At 47.0% G+C, this 25,764-nt stretch overlaps 1 pseudogene; it reads left to right on the top strand.

The window, feature by feature from the left end:
• Nucleotides 1-8,211: 8,211 nt before the first annotated feature.
• Nucleotides 8,212-25,764, top strand: part of LOC141198678 (uncharacterized) — a 208,436-nt pseudogene continuing 190,883 nt past the window's right edge.

Here is a 25,764-nt window from a genome sequence, read left to right as displayed (position 1 = left end):
GGATGCATTGAGGTAGAAGCTGTTGTGGCGTTTAACCTCTGTTTGCGACTTCCATCCATTGGCAAGGGACACAGCAGAAATTGAGTCCTTTTTCGGCAACAGGGTTATTGGCAATCACAGTTTCTGGATCTAACACCACCAGACTTCTTCCTTTTGGGGTATGCTCAAAGGAAGTTTATCAGAACTAGCCTTGCACTTTGGAAGATTTGAAGGAAAATATCCAACGTGAAATTACTGCTATACCCCCGATATTCTTGCCGATGCCTTCAGGAACATGGTACGCAACTTTGAAATGTGTCTGGCGGAAAACGGGTATCACTTCCAGCATGGCAAGTGATACAATCGATTATACATACGTCATGGTATGTATGTAGCATACTTTTTTTGATTCAGATTATTTCATCCTAATGGGAATTACAACAGAATACACTGTTCTACATATTTTCAGAAGTTGTCAGGTTCATTTATGAAATGAGCCATTTGTTAATGATTTTGACCTCCTGAATTCAATTCTCACAATGAGAATTTTAGTTGTCTCTTGTTTTTATGATATCAAAGAGTTTTCCTTTTATGGCTACATATAATGAATGCCTAAAAGTTTCAGTATTTTGAAACATTATTATTTTTGCAAATATAAAAATGCAGAATATTTTGCTATGCCAATCTTAGAAACTTAACAACAATTCAAATAAATAAAACCTGTCTAAACACTATTGTGAATTATTGACAATTACAGAAATTGCACTACAACATTTGCTCCTCACTCAGTGACCACTCTTTCTTGCTTGTCTCTTGTACTCCTACACTGGATCATTTCTTACAATTGTGTAACAGTAATGTTCAAGCATTGATGGCTTCCATTTTTCTTGATATCTTTTCTCCATAGCCGCAGTATTTTGGTGAAATCTCTCACCGTGCTCTTCATTCACTGCTCCAGAGTTTGGTGGAAAAGAGTCTAGATGCGAATGTAAGAAATTAATCTTTAAGGGCATGTTACAGCCAAGATCATTATATGTTTTGAGGAGAATTTCTTTTTCATAGTTATCGACTCTTGAGCTTCCCCAAAAATTCGTTACCACTAATGTGAATGCTACCCATGCAGCCTTTTCCTTGCCCTGCAATGGACATACTGCTCATCTTGAAGAAGCTTATGAATCTGAGGTCCAATTAAGACTCCTTCCTTTATCTTTGCTTCACTCAACCTTAGAAATGTATCAATGAGATACTTTTATGCTTTTGCATTTTTATCCATTGCCTTTACAAAGTTCTTCATTAGGCCCACGTAATATGCAATGGTGGCAGCAAAATCTTAACTAGGCTAAGAAGTGCTGGATGGAGGACACTTTTACTCCCTGGCTGAAGTGAATGTTGGAAAGGCAAGTTTTTTATTGTAGTGATATTCTCTTGTACGACTATTCCACTCAGAAAGAAGCAGTACTTTGTGTATCCAACCTGGAGACCAAGTTAGAGGGCGACCACCTTTAAGTCACCACAGAGGGGCTGCAAATGTTGGTCATAGTTCAGGCACCTCAACAGCTGTTTCATGTTGTTATAGGTTTCTTTCATGTGGACTGCATAACCTAATGGAATTGAAGGTAGCGGATGTTTTGGACGATCGATGAAGAGCCTCCACTCCTCTGAATTATGACTTATCTTCAGAGCTTCCATTAAACTGTTGTTACATGCCACCAGATCACCCTCCATGAAGACGTGTTGGACAAGATCTTTATCACGGTTGCGAAACCAAGAAATCCGAACATCGTCCGCTAGGAGATTCCACTGCTGAAGCTTGAACCCTAAGAGCTCAGCCTTACTCTTGGACAGATCCAAATCTGTAACAAGATCGTTCAGTTCACTTTGTTATAAGGTGTGGTTTAGTTGAGGTTGCTGACAGAAAGTCTGGGTCATGAGAGGAAGACGCTTCATGACAACAAGCGCCCTCTTCTTCCTCACTTGCCACGACTGGAAATGTTTCTGGAGCTTTTGGAACTGGTAGTTCTTCTGTATGTGGTACAGAGCGCAATGCAGATGGAATGTTTGGATACTGTAAAGTCCACTTCTTCCTTGAAACTCCTTTCCTAATGGGGGGCACCATGCAGAAATAGCAATTGGTAGTGTGATCGGTTGGCTCTCTCCAGAGCATTGGGACTGCTAAAGGCATAGATTGTCTCTTCCCATGCAACCACTGGGTAAGATGTGATGCACATCTATTGCAACATATGTGTGGAGCCCAACTCTTCTAGTGATCTCCTATTCTAATGGGGGGTATCTGCAGAGCAGAAAAAAGTGACAATCACTACAGTCCATTATATAAAATATACAAATTTTATTAATACATATAAATAAAGAAAAAAGGGACAAAGAATGCTGAGGACAATATTATATAGATATAAAATCATCAAAGATGGAACCGGGGTGCAACTAGCCAGATAAAGATTATTATATATAGGAGATAATTATAAAGAGATCTGTTGATATGAATATCAAACACTCCTGCTCATATCCTAAAATACTATGACAATGTTAAATCAATATTATTGTCATCCAGGTACTAATATCTAAAACACTAATATCCAGTACAACAGTATTTAAAAGTGCACAAGGCACATGGAATATTCGGGGAAACAATAATTACCTGGATAGACCGCTGGCAGTTGAACACCGCTGCGCACGTCACCCATTGTCATAGTATTTTAGGTACAGTACAGACCAAAAGTTTGGACACACCTTCTCATTTAAAGATTTTTCTGTATTTTCATGACTATGAAAATTGTACATTCACACTGAAGGCATCAAAACTATGAATTAACACATGTGGAATTAGATACTTAACAAAAAAGTGTGAAACAACTGAAAATATGTCTTATATTCTAGGTTCTTCAAAGTAGCCACCTTTTGCTTTGATGACTGCTTTGCACACTCTTGGCATTCTCTTGATGAGCTTCAAGAGGTAGTCACCGGAAATGGTCTTCCAACAATCTTGAAGGAGTTCCCAGAGATGCTTAGCACTTGTTGGCCCTTTTGCCTTCACTCTGTGGTCCAGCTCACCCCAAACCATCTCGATTGGGTTCAGGTCTGGTGACTGTGGAGGCCAGGCCATCTGGCGTAGCACCCCATCACTCTCCTTCTTGGTCAGATAGTCCTTACACAGCCTGGAGGTGTGTTTGGGGTCATTGTCCTGTTGAAAAATAAATGATGGTCCAACTAAATGCAAACCGGATGGAATAGCATGCCGCTGCCAGATGCTGTGGTAGCCATGCTGGTTCAGTATGCCTTCAATTTTGATAAATTCCCAACAGTGTCACCAGCAAAGCACCCCCACACCATCACACCTCCTCCTCCATGCTTCACGGTGGGAACCAGGCATGTAGAGTCCATCCGTTCACCTTTTCTGCGTCGCACAAAGACATGGTGGTTGGAACCAAAGATCTCAAATTTGGACTCATCAGACCAAAGCACAGATTTCCACTGGTCGAATGTCCATTTCTTGTGTTCTTTAGCCCAAACAAGTCTTTTCTGCTTGTTGCCTGTCCTTAGCAGTGGTTTCCTAGCAGCTATTTTACCATGAAGGCCTGCTGCACAAAGTCTCCTCTTAACAGTTGTTGTAGAGATGTGTCTGCTGCTAGAACTCTGTGTGGCATTGACCTGGTCTCTAATCTGAGCTGCTGTTAACCTGCGATTTCTGAGGCTGGTGACTCGGATAAACTTATCCTCAGAAGCAGAGGTGACTCTTGGTCTTCCTTTCCTGGGGCGGTCCTCATGTGAGCCAGTTTCTTTGTAGCGCTTGATGGATTTTGCAACTGCACTTGAGGACACTTTCAAAGTCTGCCCAATTTTTCGGACTGACTGACCTTCATTTCTTAAAGTAATGATGGCCACTCGTTTTTCTTTACTTAGCTGCTTTTTTCTTACCATAATACAAATTCTAACAGTCTATTCAGTAGGACTATCAGCTGTGTATCCACCAGACTTCTGCACAACACAACTGATGGCCCCAACCCCAATTATAAGGCAAGAAATCCCACTTATTAAACCTGACAGGGCACACCTGTGAAGTGAAAACCATTTCCGGTGACTACCTCTTGAAGCTCATCAAGAGAATGCCAAGAGTGTGCAAAGCAGTCATCAAAGCAAAAGGTGGCTACTTTGAAGAACCTAGAATATAAGACATATTTTCAGTTGTTTCACACTTTTTTGTTAAGTATATAATACCACATGTGTTAATTCATAGTTTTGATGTCTTCAGTGTGAATGTACAATTTTCATAGTCATGAAAATACAGAAAAATCTTTAAATGAGAAGGTGTGTCCAAACTTTTGGTCTGTACTGTATGTGTGAAAAAACGGCAAAGGGGACATTTCTACAATATGAGGACCTGGATGGGGACATTCCTACAACATGGGGACCTGGATGGGGACATTCCTACAACATGGGGACATTCCTACAACATGGGGACCTAGATAGGGACATTCCTACAACATGAGGACCTGGATGGGGGACATTCCTACAACATGGGGACTTGGATGGGGACATTCCTACAACATGAGGACATTCCTACAACATGGGGACCTAGATAGGGACATTCCTACAACATGAGGACCTGGATGGGGACATTTCTACAACATTGTGACCTGGATGGAGACATTCCTACAACATGGGGACATTCCTACAACATGGGGACCTAGATAGGGACATTCCTACAACACAAGGACCTGGATGGGGACATTCCTACAACATGGGGACCTGGATGGGGACATTCCTACGATATGGGGACCTGGATGGCGACATATCTACGATATGGGGACCTGGATGGGGACATACCTATGATATGGGGACCTGGATGGGGACATTCCTACGATATGGGGACCTGGATGGGGACATTCCTACAATATAGGGAGCTGGATGGGGTCATGCCTACAATATGGAGACCTGGATGGGGATATACATACAATATGGGGAGCTAGATGGGGGACATTACGACAAGATAGGGACCAGGATGGAGCACATTACGACAAGATGAGGACCATGATGTGGCATTACTACAAGATGGGGACCAGGATGAGTGACATTGAGACAGATGCAGACCAGGATGGGGCACATTACTACAAGCTGTTTGCCAGAATTACTATATGGTGCTAACTGTAAGACAATATTACTGTATATGGCCAATTGAGGGAAACAAAATTGTAAAAATTAAAAAAACAAAGCATGAGAAAATATTTTGCCACTAAAAATGCTGCTTTATATATAAACTAAACAAAAAAAGTGTACGTTTGTTATCGACACATCCGTAATGACCCAAGCTATAAAAAAAATCAAAAAAACACAGCAAAAATTTTCAAAAGGTGCATAGAAAAAAAATGGTACCACTTAAAATGTCACTTTATCCTGCAAAGAATGTGGCCCCCCAAATTAATTTTTTTTCCATGTGCGGCCCATATAGCCAGCCGAGTTTCAGACCCCTGTTATAGCGCATACCCATCACTATGAAAACTGTACAACTCTTTAAAAAAAAAGAGCCCATGGGAGAAGAATATCATTATACTTATTGTTTGGATAAATGAAATTAGTGTAGGAAAAATAACTTGCCCAAATGTGTGAAAAGAAATAGTGAGTAAGGGTGTATGATGGAAATGTCGTGTGTTAAGCACGAAAATATGGAGAGGTGATGCTGAGAAATTGTAAGGAAAGTGCAAAAATGTAGAGACGTGTAGAAGTGATGAAACGGGAATAGTGGATCAATAGAGAAAAGACTTTATATGATTTATAAACTGCGGGTAATTATTAACATACAGGGAGAATATATTGCTCCAGCACTTAATCAGTTATTAATTCTTTCCTATTACACATATACTTCTGTATATTACTAATCTGATGGTCACAATCTAATGCTCTTCACTTTTTTGAGGTTTCCTTGTTTTTTACATGAATTTATTGTAATTTTTATTATGCAATTTAATAAAATTCGAATTTTCTTATAATCCTAGAGCTCTTCTTTGTGATATTTTATGTCACAGACTTATAAACTTGTCATTTATTTGTAGCCCATTTCTTGCCTTATAAATGGGGTTGGGACCATCAGTTGTGTGTGCAGAAGTCTGGTGGATACACAGCTGATAGTCCTACTGAATAGACTGTTAGAATTTGTATTATGGCAAGAAAAAAGCAGCTAAGAAAAGAAAAACGAGTGGCTATCATTACTTTAAGAAATGAAGGTCAGTCAGTCCGAAAAATTGGGAAAACTTTGAAAATGTCCCCAAGTGCAGTTGCAAAAACCATCAAGTGCTACAAAGAAACTGTCTAACATGAGGACCGCCCCAGGAAAGAAAGACCAAGAGTCACCTCTGCTTCTGAGGATAAGTTTATCCGAGTTACCAGCCTCAGAAATCGCAGGTTAACAGCAGCTCAGATTAGAGACCAGGTCAATGCCACACAGAGTTCTAGCAGCAGACACATCTCTTCAACAACTGTTAAGAGGAGACTTTGTGCAGCAGACCTTCATGATAAAATAGCTGCTAGGAAACCACTGCTAAGGACAGGCAACAAGCAGAAGAGACTTGTTTGGGCTAAAGAACACAAGGAATGGACATTAGACCAGTGGAAATCTGTGCTTTGGTCTGATGAGTCCAAATTTGTGATCTTTGGTTCCAACCACAGTGTCTATGTGCGACGCAGAAAAGGTGAACGGATGGACTCTACATACCTGGTTCCCACCGTGAAGCATGGAGGAGGAGGTGTGATGGTGTGGGGGTGCTTTGCTGGTGACACTGTTGGGGATTTATTCAAAATTGAAGGCATACTGAACCAGCATGGCTACCACAGCATCTTGCAGCGGCATGCTATTCCATCCGGTTTGCGTTTAGTTGAACCATCATTTATTTTTCAACAGAACAATGACCCCAAACACCTCCAGGCTGTGTAAGGGCTATTTGACCAAGAAGGAGAGTGATGGGGTGCTACGCCAGATGACCTGGCCTCCACAGTCACCAGACCTGAACCCAATCGAGATGGTTTGGGGTGAGCTGGACCGCAGAGTGAAGGCAAAAGAGCCAACAAGTGCTAAGCATCTCTGGGAACTCCTTCAAGATTGTTGGAAGACCATTTCCAGTGACTACCTCTTGAAGCTCATCAAGAGAATACCACGAGTGTGCAAAGCAGTCATCAAAGCAAAAGGTGGCTACTTTGAAGAACCTAGATTATAAGACATATTTTCAGTTGTTTCACACTTTTTTGTTAAGTATATAATTCCACATGTGTTAATTCATAGTTTTGATGCCTTCAGTGTGAATGTACAATTTTCATAGTCAAGAAAATACAGAAAAATCTGCTCCGCTCCGAACGCCTCGCACACGCGCGGCTCCGCTCCGTACGCCTCGTACACGCGCGGCTCCACTCCGTATGCCTCGTACACGCGCGGCTCCGCTCCGTACGCCTCCTACACGCGCGGCTCCGCTCCGTACGCCTCCTACACGCGCGGCTCCGCTCCGTACGCCTCCTACACGTTCGGCTCCGCTCCGTACGCCTCGTACACGCGCGGCTCCGCTCCGTACGCCTCGTACACGCGCGGCTCAGCTCCGTACACCTCGTACACGCGCGGCTCTGCTCCGTACACCTCGTACACGCGCGGCTCTGCTCCATACGCCTCGTACACGCGGCTCCGCTCCGTACACCTCGTACACGCGCGGCTCTGCTCCGTACACCTCGTACACACACGGTTCTGCTCCGTACGCCTCGTACACACACGGCTCCGCTCCATACACCTCGTACACGCGCGGCTCTGCTCCATACGCCTCGTACACGCGGCTCCGCTCCGTACACCTCGTACACGCGCGGCTCTGCTCCGTACACCTCGTACACACACGGTTCTGCTCCGTACGCCTCGTACACACACGGCTCCGCTCCATACACCTCGTACACGCGCGGCTCCGCTCCGTACACCTCGTACACGCGCGGCTCTGCTCCGTACACCTCGTACACACACGGTTCTGCTCCGTACACCTCGTACACACACGGCTCTGCTCCATACACCTCGTACACACGCGGCTCCGCTCCGTACACCTCGTACACACGCGGCTCTGCTACATCCACACTGTAAACCCCTCCTGACCCCACACATAAACTTCAGCTCATCCAGCACCATGACAACCAGCACAGCAGAGTCCTGCATCCACTGAGGCCCCTGATCATGTGACCCCTGACTCCTCCCCTCCTGTGACCTCATCACAGCTCCTGTGCGCACAGAGCAGCCATATATGTGGTGGCGGCTCTGCAGGTGGAGGTATGTGGAGATTCCTCGTTATTCTCTATTATTTCTTCCTCTCCCTTCTATGTCGCCTCCATACTCCGCAGCGCTGTACACACATTATTATCACCGTCCCCATCGGGCCTCACTCTCTCCTTAGTCTTTCGTCACACGTGTTCACATTTGCCGCCTTCTCCATTTGTGTAATGATGTTTTTCATCAATTTTTAGGAATATTTAACCCCTTGGCGTCGGGCGATTTAAAGATTTTGTGCTTTAGAACTAAATTCACTTTAAAATGCACTGAAAAAAGAGAAAAACCCTTCATGAAATGTCCGGTGTGAATGAGCGGCGATGTGATCCTCCTGGTCGGTGCGATACCAAAATTAAGAAGAATTTATTATTTAGTGGTTAAAATAAAATTCTGAATTTGGGGAAGAAGGGGAAGGATTTATAATGTTTATTGTTTTTTATACATATTTTATATTGTCATTTATTCCCCATTCGGCCCCTGCGCATCCCCCCCCACCTCCATAGTGCTATAACCATCCATGGCAGCCTAGATCCAGGGGCTAGCGGGCACATTATATCCCAGGGTTACAAGCCCTAGCCCATGAGAAGCGGCCCGTCCCTAATGGCCACCATCCACATTGGACTATAGTGAGGTGATTCGATTGGATCCGCCAGCAGTCTAATGTGTATGGGCGCTTTCCTATTCTTATGAAGAAGATGATGTTGGAGTGAAAAGGATCCGAAGCTTTGGATTTCCGGAGGCCGATTCTTTTGTTCACGGGGAGATAAGCGAATGCCGGAGCAACTCTCTCATAGAGAACACAGAAGCTCGGAGCAGAGACCAATGTTCTAGTGTATCGGGGAGTCGAGGAAGATAGATTTTGGATGTATCTGATGTGGATGGGGCCTTTATGTATTTTCCTTTGGCTGCCTTAAAGTATGTGCAGACAATCAGTAAACGCTGCGGATTGGACCCAGCACACTTGCGCTGCCTGCAATCCGCAGCGGCCAGATGTTACAGAATAGTGGATGGGATTTGTACAGATCCCATGCCCACTAGGCTTACCCACGGAGACGGACATGCGGTGCTTCTTCACGGACCGCAGCATGCCAATTTCTCTAGTCTCCGCAAGAGAAATTCTACCAGTGCAAGGATAGGATGTGGTGAAGCCGCATGTGTTCAATGACCACATGCAGCTTCACCTGCGTGCAGCACTTTGAACGCACCATCAAGTATGCTGCGTTCAAAGCGCTACCATTTCTGACAGTGTGCACATACCCTTGGCGTATGTGCACACGATCAGTGTTCGCGTGTGATCGCAGCGGCCATATGTTACAGCATAGTGGATGGGATTTATACACATCCCATGCCCACTATGCGTCTGCGGCACACCCGTGGAGACGGACATGCGGCGCGTCTTCACAGACCTCTGCATGTCTATTTCTCTTGCGGAGATGCTGTTCACCGCAAGAGAAATTCTACCACCGCATTGTATAGGATGCGGTGGACGCAGGTGAATCTGCATGTGTTCAATGAACACATTCGGATTCACCTGCGTGTAGCGTTTTGGACGCAGCATCAGTATGCTGCGTTCAAAGCGCTGCCAAAAAAGGATCATGTGCATATACCCTTATAAAGATAACTAAGTTATTAGGCTTTAAAGCAGCCACTATTAACCACTTGACAAAATACGACGTACTAGGTATGTCAAATGCTAGCTCCCTAACTTTAATGCAGGCTCGTAAAACAAGCCCGTATCTTTGCTGGCAGATGATGGCTGTGATAATTAGCCATCATCTGACTCGCTGTTAAATGCCGCTGTTAATCTGTGACAGCTGCATTTACATCGCAGGATCAAGTCGCCTAAGAGGACTAAAGTTTTAAAAAATATGCAAATAAAAAAATTATGTTCAAATCACACCCCTTTTCGCCTATCAAAAATTAGAAAATAAAAATAATACTTTTTTTTTTTTTTTACAAATTTCTGAATTTTTTTTCACCACTTAAGTAAAACAAAAACTGTGCGTGTTTGGTATCTGCATAATGGTACTGACCCGCAAAATCATACTGTCAGGTAATTTTTACCATAAAATGGACGCTCTAAAAAAAAAAAAAACAATTGCAGAATTTTGCTCTTTTTGCTATTTCCCGACACTTGGAATTTTTTTCCCACTGTCCAGTATCACATGATAAAATGGATGGCGTCATTCAAAAGTACAACTCGTCCCACAAAAACCAAGCCCTCACTTATGTGGATGGAAAAATGGCTCTTGGAATAAGGGGAGGAAAAATCAGAAAGGTAAAAAAGGCAAGTTGCCTGGTCCTTAAAAAGTTAAAGAAGGAGCAAGGGTTTTGTTTTCATGTGTTGGATTGTATCTGTAATGTAACCACAAACCCACAATTGAACAGACTATACAGATATGGTAAAAAAAAACCTACTGAATAAATAGGATATGAAAGCCAAGCGTACTACATAGTTACAGTACCAGAACCAAGCTTACTACATAGCTACAGTACCAGAACCAAGCTTAAAGCGCACTTGTCAGCAGAATTGTGCTCAGTAAACCACAAACATTGTCAGGTGGGGGACATTACACTGATTAAAATGATACCTTGGTTGATTAAATCCGTCCTCTGGTTCTTGTGTAATCTTTACTTTCAGTTTGGAGATAATGATATGCTCGTGCTTCGGGGCAGCTTGTGGGGTGGGCTCTGCTTATATATTTATCTGTATGCTCTTATGACAGCTCACTGATCGTTCACTGACCTGTCTCCTATTTTACATAATGCATCTAGTAGTGCGGAGCTAGGTAAAATAGGAGCCAGATCAGTGAGCTGTCATAAGAGCATACAGATGAATACGTAAGCAGAGTACCAGATACAGCCCACCTCACAGGCTTCCCCGAAGCACGAGCATATATTATTATCTCCAAAATGAAAGTAAAGATTACACAAGAACCACAGGACAGATTTAATCAACCAGTGTATCATTTTAATCAGTGTAGCGGCGCCCACCTTACAATGATTCTCCCAGAAGCTTTGTGGCTTGTCAACATGTAGTTTGGAACTTCCAGTCTGGCTTTATGATTTTTTTTCAACAATGGTGTTCTCCATAGTCGTCTCCCATGGAGTCCACTTTGCATCAAACGACGGATGGTGCGATCTAACACTGATGTTCCTTGAGCTTGAAGTTCACCTTTAATCTCTTTAAAAGTTATCCTGGGCTCTTTTGTTACCATTTGTATTATCCGTCTCTTTGATTTGTCATAAATTTTCCTCCTGCGGCCACGTCCAGGGAGGTTGGCTACAGTCCCATGGATCTTAAATTTCTGAATAATATGTGCAACTGTAGTCACAGGAACATCAAGCTGCTTGGAGATGGTCTTATAACCTTTACCTTTAACATGCTTGTCTATAATTTTCTTTCTAATCTCCTGAGACAACTCTTTCCTTTGCTTCCTCTGGTCCATGTTGAGTGTGGTACATGTCACCAAACAGCACAGTAATTATCTGTAGCCCTATATACAGGCCCACTGACTGATTACAAGATTGTAGACACCTGTGATGATAATTAGTGGACACAACTTGATTTAACATGTCCCTTTGTCACATTATTTTCAGGGGTACCATCATTTCTGTCCAGGCCTATTTCATGAGTTTAATTTTTTTTTTAATTCTGTGGAAGCAAGGTTGAAAAGCAATGTCTGACTTTCATTTGTTCATTTTCATAGATTTTTAATTTATTAATACTTTTGTCAGATTCAAGTTATTTCTGTGACCATTGTGGGTTTTTCTTTCATTAAACGAGGGGTACCAACAATTTTGACCACATGTGTATATTGATACAACAACAATTATAGAATACAAAGCATGTGGCTTGGAAACTGCCGTCCTAATTGTGCTGCATTTAAGCAGCATTGTGATAACAATAGTGAACGTTACACGACGGTCATATAGTAAAGTCCCCACACACCAATTATTTTTTTAATTCACCTAAAAAAACTGATAGGTTGTGTGTACATAAGTCTCTGAATCATAATGGGGATTATTTGGGAAGTCTGGGGAACCTGACATGATCGAGAGGAGATGAGTTTAATGACAAACATATGAAAACATTATGTCTGCATAACCTGCATTTTCTTACATCATAAGACACAATACATATATCCACATCATTGTTTTTTTTACTTTAAAAAATTATTCCATATAAACAGCACGTAATTGACAAAGTTGTATCCTTTTTTTGTAGTAGACAAATAAATATATAAAAATCACATATACTGTATGTGCAGACCTTATCATACATACACCCACATATAGACAGGCTTACAGTATATGTAACAACATAGAGGGTCAGCACTTGTGAGGGAGAAAACAGGCAGATGCCACCTTGCCCAGGCCAGCCCTACGGTAATTGTAAAAAAAAAAACCCTCCCCCCATTGCCATAGACAATAATAATGCTCAACTTTGTTCCCCTCCAAAGTTATTGTGCTCGCCAATACTAAAGGTTCATTTAGACGTCTGTGTAATGTATGGACAGGCCGTGGGTCTCCCCTGACCTGAGCATGACGGCTTCATAGAAGTTTATGTAGCTCCATGGTGAAGTCCTGGCGATAAGAAACAGGGAAGGGTCGATGGAATCTTCCCACCTGGTGGAGTTGAGCCGGTCAGGCACAATTGTGATGAGAGAAGTAGCACAATGGTATTCCTCATATAGACTGCTTCTCCACTGTTCAAGTTGACAGAAGGAGGCAAAAAAAATGAGGAAAAAAAGCTTTATGATGGTCCTAGGAAGATATCAGATCGATTTTGAAACACATTGCTATCTTTTAATATGTTTTTTTGTTTTTCTACACCTTCTCATCCTTGTCTTCAGCATGACAGCGCCCACCATAAAGCTTTTTTTCTCATTTTTTACCTCACAATTATAGAAATATATGAGGCTATCATGCTCAGGTCAGGAGACTTGCGGCCAGTCCATGCATTGTAGTCTGTACATGAACTTGTGAATGAGCCGTAACGAGGTTGTTTTTATCCTCTTTGCTGTAATGTATTGGACACGATTCAGACCAAACTTTCATCAGTCCTCATACAGCAGAGACTCTTAGCACGTGATACCAGTAGAGCTCACAGTATTAGAAATATTTATTTTTTTCTCCCACCACACATTCAAAAAACATCACAGAAAAAAGGCGGCCATATTTACCAAAACCAAGATGCTGTGACCCTGAATCATTTCTCACAGACAAGCCGTGAGTCAGGATAGTCAAGGAGTTCGAGGTCAAGAGCCAGGAGGGTAAATTATAAAAAGAGGGAAGAGACAAAGGCCTAGTCAGGTCACAGTCCAGAGTCAGAATCCAAGGTCAGCGTGTGTCAAGGCAAAAGGGGTAATACAAACAGGTGGTCAATAGGGAAAGCCAGAGTCCAGCAACAGAAGATCACAATGTCTGAATTCAGAGCACAAAGCACAGAGGGCACAAACCACATTGAGCTGAAAGCTACAACTGGCATCTATCTGGGACTGACAGCTCAGCTAAGTAGCAGGTTAATCACTAGGAACAGGGAACACCTGAAGGAAACTCAGCATCTCCCAGTCTCAGATTGGACAGCTGAGCTGTCAATCAAAATACCCACCTTTCAGCACATCCCTGCACTAGATTAGATGACTGAGATGTCTGTCACTGCGTCCAAGACACACTGAGCGGTGAAATCGCAACAGACACAATATCAAATACACTGCAGGACACAACAGTCCCCATGTTAAAGGCGGAGGCAGCACAGGTGCAAAATAGATGAAGCAACCACTCGCACACCGTCGGTTCATGGAGGGGCGGCTGCGTAGTATTATAAGTGCACATGGATAAGACCGATATAGGGCGCCAGTCACACAGATAAGTGTGATACATAGTGTCTGGCCTATAATCTAATAGAGACGCTCACCACACACTAAACACTTGTACACGCTCCATCCGGCAGGGTACAGCAGAGTCCTGCATACACTGGGACCCCTGATCATGTGACCCCTGACTCCTCCCCTCCTGTGACCACAGAACAGCCATCACCGTCCTCATTGGGGCTCACACCGTCTATAGACTTTATTCACACATTGCAATTGCATTAAATTAATTTCTTCAATTGTGTGACCTCCCAACTGTTACAGAAGAGGGATAGATTGTACATCATGGCAACATCTTGGGCCACGTCCATAACCATTCCTCTAACTCCTAACCACAGCCATTACCATTTAATTTTACCTTGAAAACAAAGTAAATGGGCAACCCCTTTAAGGCCTCGCTCTCACTTGCAATTAAATTGGTCGAATGCAATCCGATTTTTTTATCTGATTGCATTTGGAACAATTTAATTCCATGTTTCTGTGCTCAGTTGCGTTTTTTTTTCCAGCGCCGATTGGATTGCAATCGGGCTGGAAAACAATCGCAGCATGCTGCGATTGCATGCTGGAATCGGATCGCACGCACCCATATAATCTATGGGTGCGTGTGAAACATCGCACTGCACTCAGATAACACCCGAGTGCAATGCGATACCCGCCAATGCCCGAGGAGATGGAGAAATGGATTTCTCCGTCCCCTCCGCAGCTATGCTGCGATCCTCTCCATGAGAGAGGATCGCAGCATGGAGCACTGACATTCGGCTCCCGCTCACAGCAAAGCAGGAACCGAATGTCATTAGCATATCACATCCGATGCTCTCGCAACGGATGCCATACTCTAGTGGGACTCCGGACTAAGGCTGTGTTTACTGCTAAATCCGTCCGTTGTTCTGTTACTTTGTAGCAATAGAGCAATGGAAAACAGACTGGAGATGGATTCACCATTAGATGCCCAGGAGCAGAGCCCGACTGTCACCACTGACTATAATGAGCTCCGTCAACTTTCTGTCAAGATTCCCATCATATTTCTCACCTAAGTTGTTCTTGTTCTTATAAATCCACGCTCAGGCCGTCTCCTCTATGTTCCTCTCTATCCTCAGACCATCTATCTCCTCTGCATTTTCTTGTTGGTCTCCTCAACGCCCCTCTTTACTCTCAGCCCATCTCCTCAGTGCTTCTCTCTGCACTCAGGCCATCTCCTCCATGTTCCTCTCTGCTATCAGGCCATCTCCTTGGGCTCCTCTCTACTCTCAGGCCATCTTCTCAGTGCTCCTCTCTGCTCTCAGGTCATCTCAGCGCTCCTCTCTGCTCTCAGGTCATCTCAGCGCTCCTCTCTGCTCTCAGGCCATCTAAGCGATCCTCTCTGCTCTCAGGCCATCTAAGCGATCCTTTCTGCTCTCAGGCCATCTAAGCGATTCTCTCTGCTCTCAGGCCATCTGAGCAATCCTCTCTGCTTTCAGGCCATCTCCTCAGTGCTCCTGTCTGCTCTCAGGCCAATCTCCTCAGTTCTCTCTGCTCTCACTCCATCTTTTCAGCACTGTTCTCAGGCCATCTCCTCAACGCTTCTGTCTCCTCTCAGGCCATCTTTTCAGCGCTCCTGTTTGCTCTCGGGCCATCTCCTCAGTGATCCTCTCTGCTCTCAGGCTGTCTCCGCAGCGCTTCCCTCTGCTCCCAGGTTGTCTCCTCCAGCGCTTCTGTCTGCTCTCAGGCTATCTCGTCATTGCTCCTCTTTGAAACTCTCCGGCGATCCTCTATCCTCAGGCAATCCCCTCAGTGCTTTTCTCTGCTCTCAGGCCATCTCTTCAGTGTTCCCCTCTGTCCTAAGTCTGTCCCCTCATCACTTTTCTATGCTCCCAGGTAGTCTCCTCAGCGCTTCTCTCTAAATAAGCTGTCTCCTCAGTGTCCCTCTCTTCTCTCAGGGTGCCTCTTCGCACTCCTCTCTACGCTCAGGCTGTCTCCTCAGCGCTACTCTCTACACTCATGCTGTCTCCTATGCTCTACGCTCAGGCTGTCTCCCCAGTGCTCCTTTCTACCCTCAGGTTGTCTCTTCAGTGCACCTCTCTGCTCTCAGGCCGTCTCCTCAGTGCTCCTCTCTGTATTTGGGCCATCTCCTTTCTTCTCTGCTCTCTCTAGCTGCCTCCTTAGTGCTCATATCTAACCTTAGGCCATCCCCTTAACACTCTTCTCCAAATTCAGGCTGTCTCCTCAGCTCTCCTCTCTACCCTCATGCTGTCTCCTCAGCGCTCTTCTGTACCCTCAAAGCATCTCCTCACCATTCCTCTTTGACGTCAGGCCATCTTATTGGCATTCCTCTCTGCAATCAGGCTGTCTCCTCAGCGCTCCTTTCTTCACTCAGACCTTCTCCTCAGCATTCCTCTCTGCTCTCAGGCCATCTCATCATTATTCCTGTGTCCTCAGGCTAAGGCTCATTACAACTTTGAACACCACAATGTGCCCTGGACCAACAGCAGAGAGGAGTATCATAGAAGAGGATTCCCCTTTCAGTATTCTGTACACAATCTACGAGCCTGTGTAACAAATACTATAATCCGCATTACTCGCCTTCCCCCTGCTCCAGCGCCGGCTCTCTGCTGCTGCTCGGGTCTTCTTTATAGGCTGCAGTGGTGATGTCATGTCTTTAGCGTGTGTGACAACTGCAACCAGTCACTAAGCTCAACACTTCATACTGAATAAATTGGCATCAGTTCTGAGATCAGTGGTTGACTGCAGCGGTCTAATGCGCTACATCTATGATGTCACCGGGGCTGAAAATTTAGTATCTAACAATTTTTTCGTGTCGCCATTTTCTGAGACCTGTAACTATTTTCATTCTTCCTTTGATGGACCGGTTTCACTGATTATTTCTTGTTTTCTTCATTTTTGTTGATACAATTTTGGAGGAAATATGACTTTTTTACCACAAGAGAAAAAATATTTCAAAATTGTATTAATTCAGGCAGTTCAGTACATGGCAATACGGAATATTTTTTCAATGTATTACATTTTGCTATTTACTTTGGGGTGAGGGAAATGATTTAGACATTTATTTTTGCGTGTTTTTTTTTTTTTTTTTTATATTTTTCATGACTTTCCTTGGGTGTCCTACCTATTTTTCCCCACTTCCACATAGTGCTATAACCATCTATAGTGCCCTATAAAGTAATAGCCCCCCTCTCATTGCTATATACAGTAATGTTCCTCATCTTTGTTACTCCCGTAGTTTTAGTGCCCCACACCACTAATAGGTTTCTTATCCTCTTTTGCTGTAATCTACAGGATACGGTTGTAATAATTTATTTCTTGTAACACCAGAAATTAACTCCTGAGCATACACTGCACCCTGCTAGGTGCCACTGACTCGCCCCCTGGGCCGAGGGGTACCCGGAACCGGGCTTCTGGGGGTTGTAGTCTCCGTGGCGGTGACCTGGTCCCGTGGCTCAGGGTGGTCAGGCCAATGGTGGTATTTTGTGGGGGTTTTAGGTTAATTGTCCGACTACGCCACCCGTGGATTGATTTCAGTGCGGACCGCCGCTGCAAGGCAGACCGCTGGGGCTGATGGTATATGCAGCTGAGGTAGTGTGACTCCCCACGGGAAGAGTGCAGCCCCAGGGCAGTGTTGTTGATGGTGAGGGTGATGGTGCACGGGAGTCCCAGTACTAGTAGTGCTGGTGCGGCGCTGAAGCAGGAACGACTCAGAGTCTTTGCAGTGCAGTTCAGGGTCTTTACTGGTGATATTAAGGCAGACCCTCCCGGGAGTACTGGCTAGCATAAGGGGCCTGGTCAGTCTGCGAGCAAACAGGAGTTCCCCTGGCCAGGTGGAGTTGTAGGCCTCCCCGTCTATCTGCACTCTTTCTGGCTACCTTGCTGTTAACGGGTAGAAGTAGCCCACGTCCCTGAGTATACCGTGTGGTGCTCACCCGTATGGCTGGTGACTTGGGGCCTTCTGTTAGCCTCCGCTCCTGGATGGCGGTGCTGGTCCCTTCCTTGTGACTGAGCCTCCGGGCTTCTATGGCCAGAGGACCTGGAATCCCCTGCCGGCTGGTTTCTGCTGCTGGGTGAATATCCGTCCCCACAGCCTCGGACTCCGGTGTCCGGTTATTAGGTTCTTCTGCCAGGGCGAGCTCTGCTCAGCTCCAGCCCCTGGTCTTCAGCTACTGCTCCTACAGAGCTCCTGCTGTAACTTTCCCTCTCCAGGCTCTGACTGACTAATCCCGCCCCAGACCCAGTTTATAAGGGCAGATTCCTCCCCTCCCAGGTCTGGGTGGGAGGTGTTGCATGCTTAAGGGCTCCTGACCAGAGAAACCTCCCACTTGCTCTCAGACGTAATATTTCTATTACTGTGGCAACCAGACCCCTGGGGTGCCACATTCCCCCCTAGTGAATTTTAGTACTCCGGGACTAAACACATTTTTAAGAAAACACAAATACAGGGTATAAACAATAATATAACAACATATTTACAAGAAGCTTTAGTCTTTAGACGTCACGGCGTGTCCGTAACCGGGTGTCCATGTCACCCAACAAGGTGAAGTCTTGGCACAGAGTAGGGGGACCTGTCCAAAGCAAACCCCAAACGTTGGCCCTGGGCGTGGCTGCAAGGCTGAGGCTAGCTACTTTGGGCCAGAAGGAGGCCACGCCAGACAGGTTTTCTCTTCCGCGGCCATCTTCGCAAGAGGCACCAAGGTGCAACTATCTACAATGTAGCTCTGGTTATTCAGCGTCCATAACCTGTCAGTCCAAATAAACCTGGAGGGTAACTAGAGAAACATAATTAGTAACCAGGTAACAAAAACATAAACTATTTTCAACATTTACGTATGTACAGGTAAATATATATACTTAGCATTAGACTCTCCAGCGAGCGGGCATCAAACCTCTAGTGCTCCTGGTGGACCTACGTAACCCACTATCTGGCTCTGCACTACAGGGTGTAAAAGGTGTTGCGGGTAGGTCTGGCAGCTTTCTGCGTACTCTTTGGCTTACTAGGGGCACGGCAGGCTCACTACTAGCAGAGGGTTGATTCTCCTGGTCTGCTGGTATGGATTCTTCTGCCTCCTGGCCCGGCTGCTCTTCTGACACTCCCTGTTCTTCTGTAGGTCCTTGAGGGACTGGCTGGAGAAAGGTGAGGACGGGTACCACGACTGCATTGTTGATCTGAGTCCAGGACCAGGGAAAGTCTCCGAGTACGGTACTGATCATTTCTTCCCTTTCCTCTGCGGGTTGAGGGTTTTCTTGATCTTCTTCAGGGCTTTGCAGCTGCTCGGGACACTTCTTAAGGTGGTATCTGGAGACAATAGCTGTGGTTTCTCCTCCATCCTTACTGATGACACATACTTTTGGGTTCTCATGGCTTGAGGGCAGCACGGTGTACGGGTCCTTCTCCCACTGGTCGTCCAACTTGTGGAGCCACCTCTTTCTCTTCAAGACCTGCTCTCCAGGTACCAGGGGAACAGCGGGAGCGTACTGGTTATAAGCCTTCTCTTGCCTTTCTCTTGCTTGAGACAGACTTTGCTCGACGCTCTCCTGTATTTTCCGATACTGCTGCTGCCGTTCTGTATCCCAGTCTGCCTCTGGCGAGGTGTCCTCAGGTGTCAGGACTCCCATATCCAGGTCCATAGGCAGCTTACCAGGTCTTGCTCTCATTAGGTAAGCCGGGGTACATTTGGTGGAGCCTACGGGGATGTGATTGTACAAGTCTACCAAATCAGGCAGTTTTTCAGGCCACAGACTGCGTTCTTCCAGGGGCAACGTTTTTAGCAAGTCCATCACCACCTGGTTCATTTTCTCACATAGTCCGTTGGTCTGAGGGTGATAGGGCGTTGTTCTTATCTTTCTGCAGCCTTACAGATTGCAGAACTCTTGGAAGACCTCCGCTTCGAAGGCTGGTCCTTGGTCCGTCAGCACTTGCTCCGGATACCCGTGTGGACGGCAGAAGTGCAGTTGGAAGGCTCTGGCTGCTGTCTGAGCCGTTAAGTCCTTGTCAGGGACCACCACCAGGAACCGGGAGTAGTGATCTACGATGGTGAGGGCGCAGACGTACCCAGATTTGCTTGGAGCCAGTTTCACATGGTCCAGGGCTACTAGTTCCAGTGGCTGCCTGGTGATGATGGGCTGCAGGGGACTCTTCTGGCTGGCACGGTCCTTTCTTCTTAGGTTGCACGGGCCACAGTCTCTGCACCACCTCTCGATGGCTCCTCTCATGCCTACCCAGTAGAACCATTCACGGAACAAGAACTCCAGCTTTTTCCATCCGAAGTGTCCTGCTCCATCGTGGTATGCCTCCAGAACCATAGCCGCGTCTCGTCTTGGGACCACTACCTGCCAGGTCAGCTCATGTGTTCTAGAGTTGACCATTCTCTGGCACAGCTTCTCCTTGTAAAGAAACAGCCTGCTTTTCTCCTTCCACAGTTGCTTGGTCTCTTCCGGAGCGTCTGGGTCAAGACAGGCATCAGCCTGTGTCAGCATTTCCTTCACCAGACGGACTGCTGGATCACTGTCTTGTGTCTCTGCCCAGCTGTAGTGGGCTAAGGGATTGAACGTAGCAGAGCGCCTGTCCTTCACACGGTGGGAGTACAGGGTAATCCCATGACGGTGGAACGCAGGGAGTTCGATTTCTTCCAGTTCTTCTGGATCTTCCCCTACGTCCGGCAAGTTTGGCATTCTGAACAGGGCATCCGCGTTGGCATTTGAGCGTCCCGCCCGGTATTTGATGGTGAATTCATAGTTGGACAGGCGAGCCATCCATCTCTGCTCCAGGGCACCAAGTTTTGCAGTGTCCAGGTGTGTCAACGGGTTGTTATCCGTGTACACGGTGAACTTGGAATAGGCAAGGTAATGCTTGAAACGTTCGGTCACTGCCCACACCACTGCCAGGAACTCTAGCTTGAATGAGCTATAATTCTCAGGGTTTCTCTCTGTGGGCCGTAGTTTTCGGCTGGCGTAAGCGATTACCCGTTCTTTCCCCTGCTGGATCTGGGACAGTACGGCTCCTAGCCCGATGTTGCTCGCGTCCGTGTGGAGGATAAAGGGCTGGCCGTAGTCAGAGTACGCCAGGATTTCATCCCCCGTGAGGGCCATCTTCAGCTGGCGGAAGGACTCCTCTTCCAGCTTTTCCCACCTGAAGGGCGGCTTCTGGTTTTTGGCCTTCCTGGATTGACCTATCAGGAGGTCCTGCATAGGGGCTGCCATTTTGGTGAAATCGGGAATGAATCTTTGGTAGTAGCCTACCAACCCGCGGAACTGCCGCACTTCCTTTCTGCTGGAGGGTCTTGGCCAGTCTTTAATCACGGTGATCTTATCGAGGTCAGGAGCCACTCCGTCAGCACTCACCACGTGCCCCAGGTACTGCATCTTTGGTTTCAGGAGGTGACACTTGGAGGGTTTCACCTTTAGGCCATAGCTTGCCAGGGCGTCAAACACTTCTGCCAGGTGTTTCAGATGGTCCTCGTAGGTTTTGGAATAAACGATGACATCGTCCAGGTATAACAGGACCGTCTCGAAATTCCGGTGTCCCAGACAGCATTCCATCAACCACTGGAAGGTTCCTGGTGCTTTGCAAAGCCCGAACGGCATACAGTTGAATTCGCTGAGGCCCATCGGGGTGGTGAATGCGGTCTTCTCCTTGTCTGCCTCTGCTACAGGAACCTGCCAGTACCCGCTAGTAAGATCCAAAGTGGAGAAGAAGTTAGCAGATTTTAATGCAGCTAAAGATTCTTCTATCCTACGTAACGGGTACGCATCTTTGTGTGTGATACGGTTGACCTTTCTGTAGTCTACACACATTCTCATGGTGTTGTCCTTCTTTTTCACTAGAACTAGTGGAGCTGCCCAGGGGCTACAGCTGACTTTGATTACCCCAGCCTCCTTCATGTCCCTCAACATCCCCTTTGCATGCTGATAGTGTGCAGGGGGTACAGGTCGGTATCTTTCCTTTATGGGTGGATGGTCTCCTGTGGGGATGTGATGTTCTACCCCCTTTACTCGCCCGAAGTCTAGCGGGTGCTTACTAAAGACCCTTTCATACTCCTGAACCACCCGGTAGACTCCCTGTTTTTGGTGTGAGGGAGTGGAGTCAGTACCCACATGCAGTTGCTGACACCAGTCCTCCATTTGTTTCTTAGAGCCGTTACCTTCCTCTGGTTGAGATGGAGGCAAGGGTTCTACGGCCTTTACAGAATTTTGGTTTATGGTGAACAATTTGGCTAGCGTGGCATTGTGGGACAGGTATACTTCTCTCTCCCCGATATTTATGATGAGGACGGGCACCCTCCCATGGCGTACATCGACCACCCCCCGTGCTGTCAAAATGGTGGGCCTACTGTCTGAGTAGACGGGTTCTACCATTGCTTGGTAGTCTCTACCTCTCAGACCAATAGCTGCCCGGCACCAGATCATCATCTCACTTTTCGGGGGCATGGCAATAGGGAACGGGTCACACATTCTCACGCTACCTATCTCACCACCAGATAATTCCACTTGTTGCCGCTTCATCAGTGCCCGGATCTCCTTTTGGAGGACACGCTGCTGGCTGGAACTGGCGTTCTTGGCAACCTGCTGTAAAATGAGAATCACCTCTGCAAGACAATTTTCAATCACGTTAGTTCCCAAGGTTATTCTAGGGTGACTCTCATGACGGTCAATGTCCACAATAATCAGTCCTTGTGCCGCTAGTTTGACTTTACCGATCTTAATGGTCACCTCTTTGAATCCCACCTGCGGCACGGGCTGACCATTGCTGGCGAAGATACTCAGGTCGTCATCTGGGTAGCGGGTTATGTCCGAGTCATTCCAGTACCGCTTAAAGAGCACGTACGGGATGGTAGTCACCTGTGACCCAGTGTCTAGTAGGGCACTCATAGGAATGCCATCCAGTACCACAGGCAAGACCGGACGTCCCCCTACGTATTTATCACGCCAGTTCGATGGGCCTGATGATCTTATGCCTGGGGGTTGGCCCTCTGCCCCAGGTTGTGCCCTTTTAAATGACAGTACCTTGCCATATGTCCGGGTTGATTGTAGCGGCGGCAGATGGGTTGTCCGTCCTCGTATCTGTCGCTGGGTCTTCCTCTGGATGATGGGATCCTCCTCTGTCGGTGCCGCGGGACGTCCTCCGGTCCGGATGCCAGCTGGATCTTTCCTGGAGGAGAGACCTGTAAAGACTGCACAGTTCTGGTTAGCGCGGCTACGCTTTTAGTTAGCTCTTGGACCTGATGGTACAGGTCTGTAGCCGGGTTGTTGTCCAAAGCCTGCGCACCAGCTCCTACAGGCTCTGCAGACAAGGGTGCCGCCTCCTGGTGATAGGTAATAGCAGGGTGCCGGTGGGTTACAGCGCTACCCGGTGCCGGTTCTCGGAGCACCCGATGGCCCTGTCTTTGAACTTTGCAAAGTCTAAACCAGGGTTCTGCAAGGCCATTGCACATAACTGGGTTCGGTGGGCGTTAGACAGCAGACCCTCAATGAATTACTCAGTTATCAGTTCATCTGCATTCCGCACACTGTCAGGGTCTGCCTGTTTAATGGCTCCCAGGGCCTCTTGAAAATTCAAAGCATAGTCTCTTATACTGTCTTGGGCCCGCTGCTTGCACCCATAGAATTTCATTTTGATCTCTGCTGAGGTGCGGGTATCAAAGGTGTCCCTCAGACGGGCTAAGATCTCCTTCACGGTCTCCTTGTCCCTGACTGACCAGGACTTTACTTCACGTTGGGCTGCCCCGGTTAGCTGGCCTACCAATATGCTCACTTTTTGTCCCTCTGTCAGGGGGTATACTTTAAACAGGCTGTACAGTCTCTCTTTAAAGTCGCTTAGGGTATGCGACTCCCCTGAGTGCTGGGGCAGCCAGGCCGCTCCGGGAATATAGGGCATTGTAAATGGCATAACTGCGGCAGCGGCCGCGCTGGTGGTAGAGGGTCCCTCCGTGTCCGTCATCTTCCTCCCCCCTAGTTAAGTGTGGCCTACCTTCCGTTGCTTTTTCTCCGTAGGCCGCGGCTCCGCAGACGATCGTCAGGGTGGAGGGCCTTGCGTCGTGCTCTGATGACGTCAGCGTCGCTCTCTCTCCCTTCCAGGACCTTGCGCAGCGTCGGTGCGTAGGGCGGAGCTTCAGATCTCACGCGCTTTCGGCATCCACGCCCCTCTTCTTCCCTCGCGGCGTCCTGAAGATGGCGTCCGATGGCGGGAAACCGACTGAAGATGGCGGGAAAACGGCTGAAGATGGTGGGAAACGGCTCCGGATGGCGGGAACCTTCACCACAACAGGTAGGACTGTCTTTTGAAGGCGCGCAGTACCCGGTGGTTGCGGGCACTAAATCCTGCCGACTACGCCAAAGCTGACTCGCCCCCTGGGCCGAGGGGTACCCGGAACTGGGCTTCTGGGGGTTGTAGTCTCCGTGGCGGTGACCCGGTCCCGTGGCTCAGGGTGGTCAGGCCAATGGCGGTATTTTGTGGGGGTTTTAGGTTAATTGTCTGACTACGACTACACCGTGGATTGCGGTCAGTGCGGACCGCCGCTGCAAGGCAGACCGCTGGGGCTGATGGTGTATGCTGCTGAGGTAGTGTGACTCCCCACGGGAAGAGTGCAGCCCCAGGGCAGTGTTGTTGATGGTGAGGGTGATGGTGCACGGGAGTCCCAGTACTAGTAGTGCTGGTGCGGCGCTGAAGCAGGAACGACTCAGAGTCTTTGCAGTGCAGTTCAGGGTCTTTACTGGTGATATTAAGGCAGACCCTCCCGGGAGTACTGGCTAGCATAAGGGGCCTGGTCAGTCTGCGAGCAAACAGGAGTTCTCCTGGCCAGGTGGAGTTGTAGGCCTCCCAGTCTATCTGCACTCTTTCTGGCTACCTTGCTGTAAGCGGGTAGAAGTAGCCCACGTCCCTGAGTATACCGTGTGGTGCTCACCCGTATGGCTGGTGACTTGGGGCCTTCTGTTAGCCTCCGCTCCTGGATGGCGGTGCTGGTCCCTTCCTTGTGACTGAGCCTCCGGGCTTCTATGGCCAGAGGACCTGGAATCCCCTGCCGGATGGTTTCTGCTGCTGGGTGAATATCCGTCCCCACAGCCTCGGACTCCGGTGTCCGGTTATTAGGTTCTTCTGCCAGGGCGAGCTCTGCTCAGCTCCAGCCCCTGGTCTTCAGCTACTGCTCCTACAGAGCTCCTGCTGTAACTTTCCCTCTCCAGGCTCTGACTGACTAATCCCGCCCCAGACCCAGTTTATAAGGGCAGATTCCTCCCCTCCGAGGTCTGGGTGGGAGGTGTTGCATGCTTAAGGGCTCCTGACCAGAGAAACCTCCCACTTGCTCTCAGACTTAATATTTCTATTACTGTGGCAACCAGACCCCTGGGGTGCCACACCACCATGCTAGTGTTTCTTTTTGTATTACCATAAAAAACAGTGCACCCCTAATACACACTGAAATAGCAGAGAGATTTAAACTTGCTTATAACATATCATAATCACAATGGAGACAAGCCTCAGAATATTGCCCAACTATTTTCACTTTTTGGCTTTGTCAGGGATGAGATGTGGAATCCACGTTCTATGGATTGGGAGATGATTCCTGAACATTGCACCCATAGCTTATAGCAGTTGAGAATAAAAAATAGTTTTCTTGATCACTTTGAAACATA

This window comes from Phyllobates terribilis, unplaced genomic scaffold, assembly GCF_046119375.1.
Source record: "Phyllobates terribilis strain yellow unplaced genomic scaffold, ASM4611937v1 Scaffold_99__1_contigs__length_5935540, whole genome shotgun sequence".
Taxonomy (NCBI): Eukaryota; Metazoa; Chordata; class Amphibia; order Anura; family Dendrobatidae; genus Phyllobates; species Phyllobates terribilis.
This window is presented reverse-complemented; position numbering and strand designations above follow the sequence as displayed.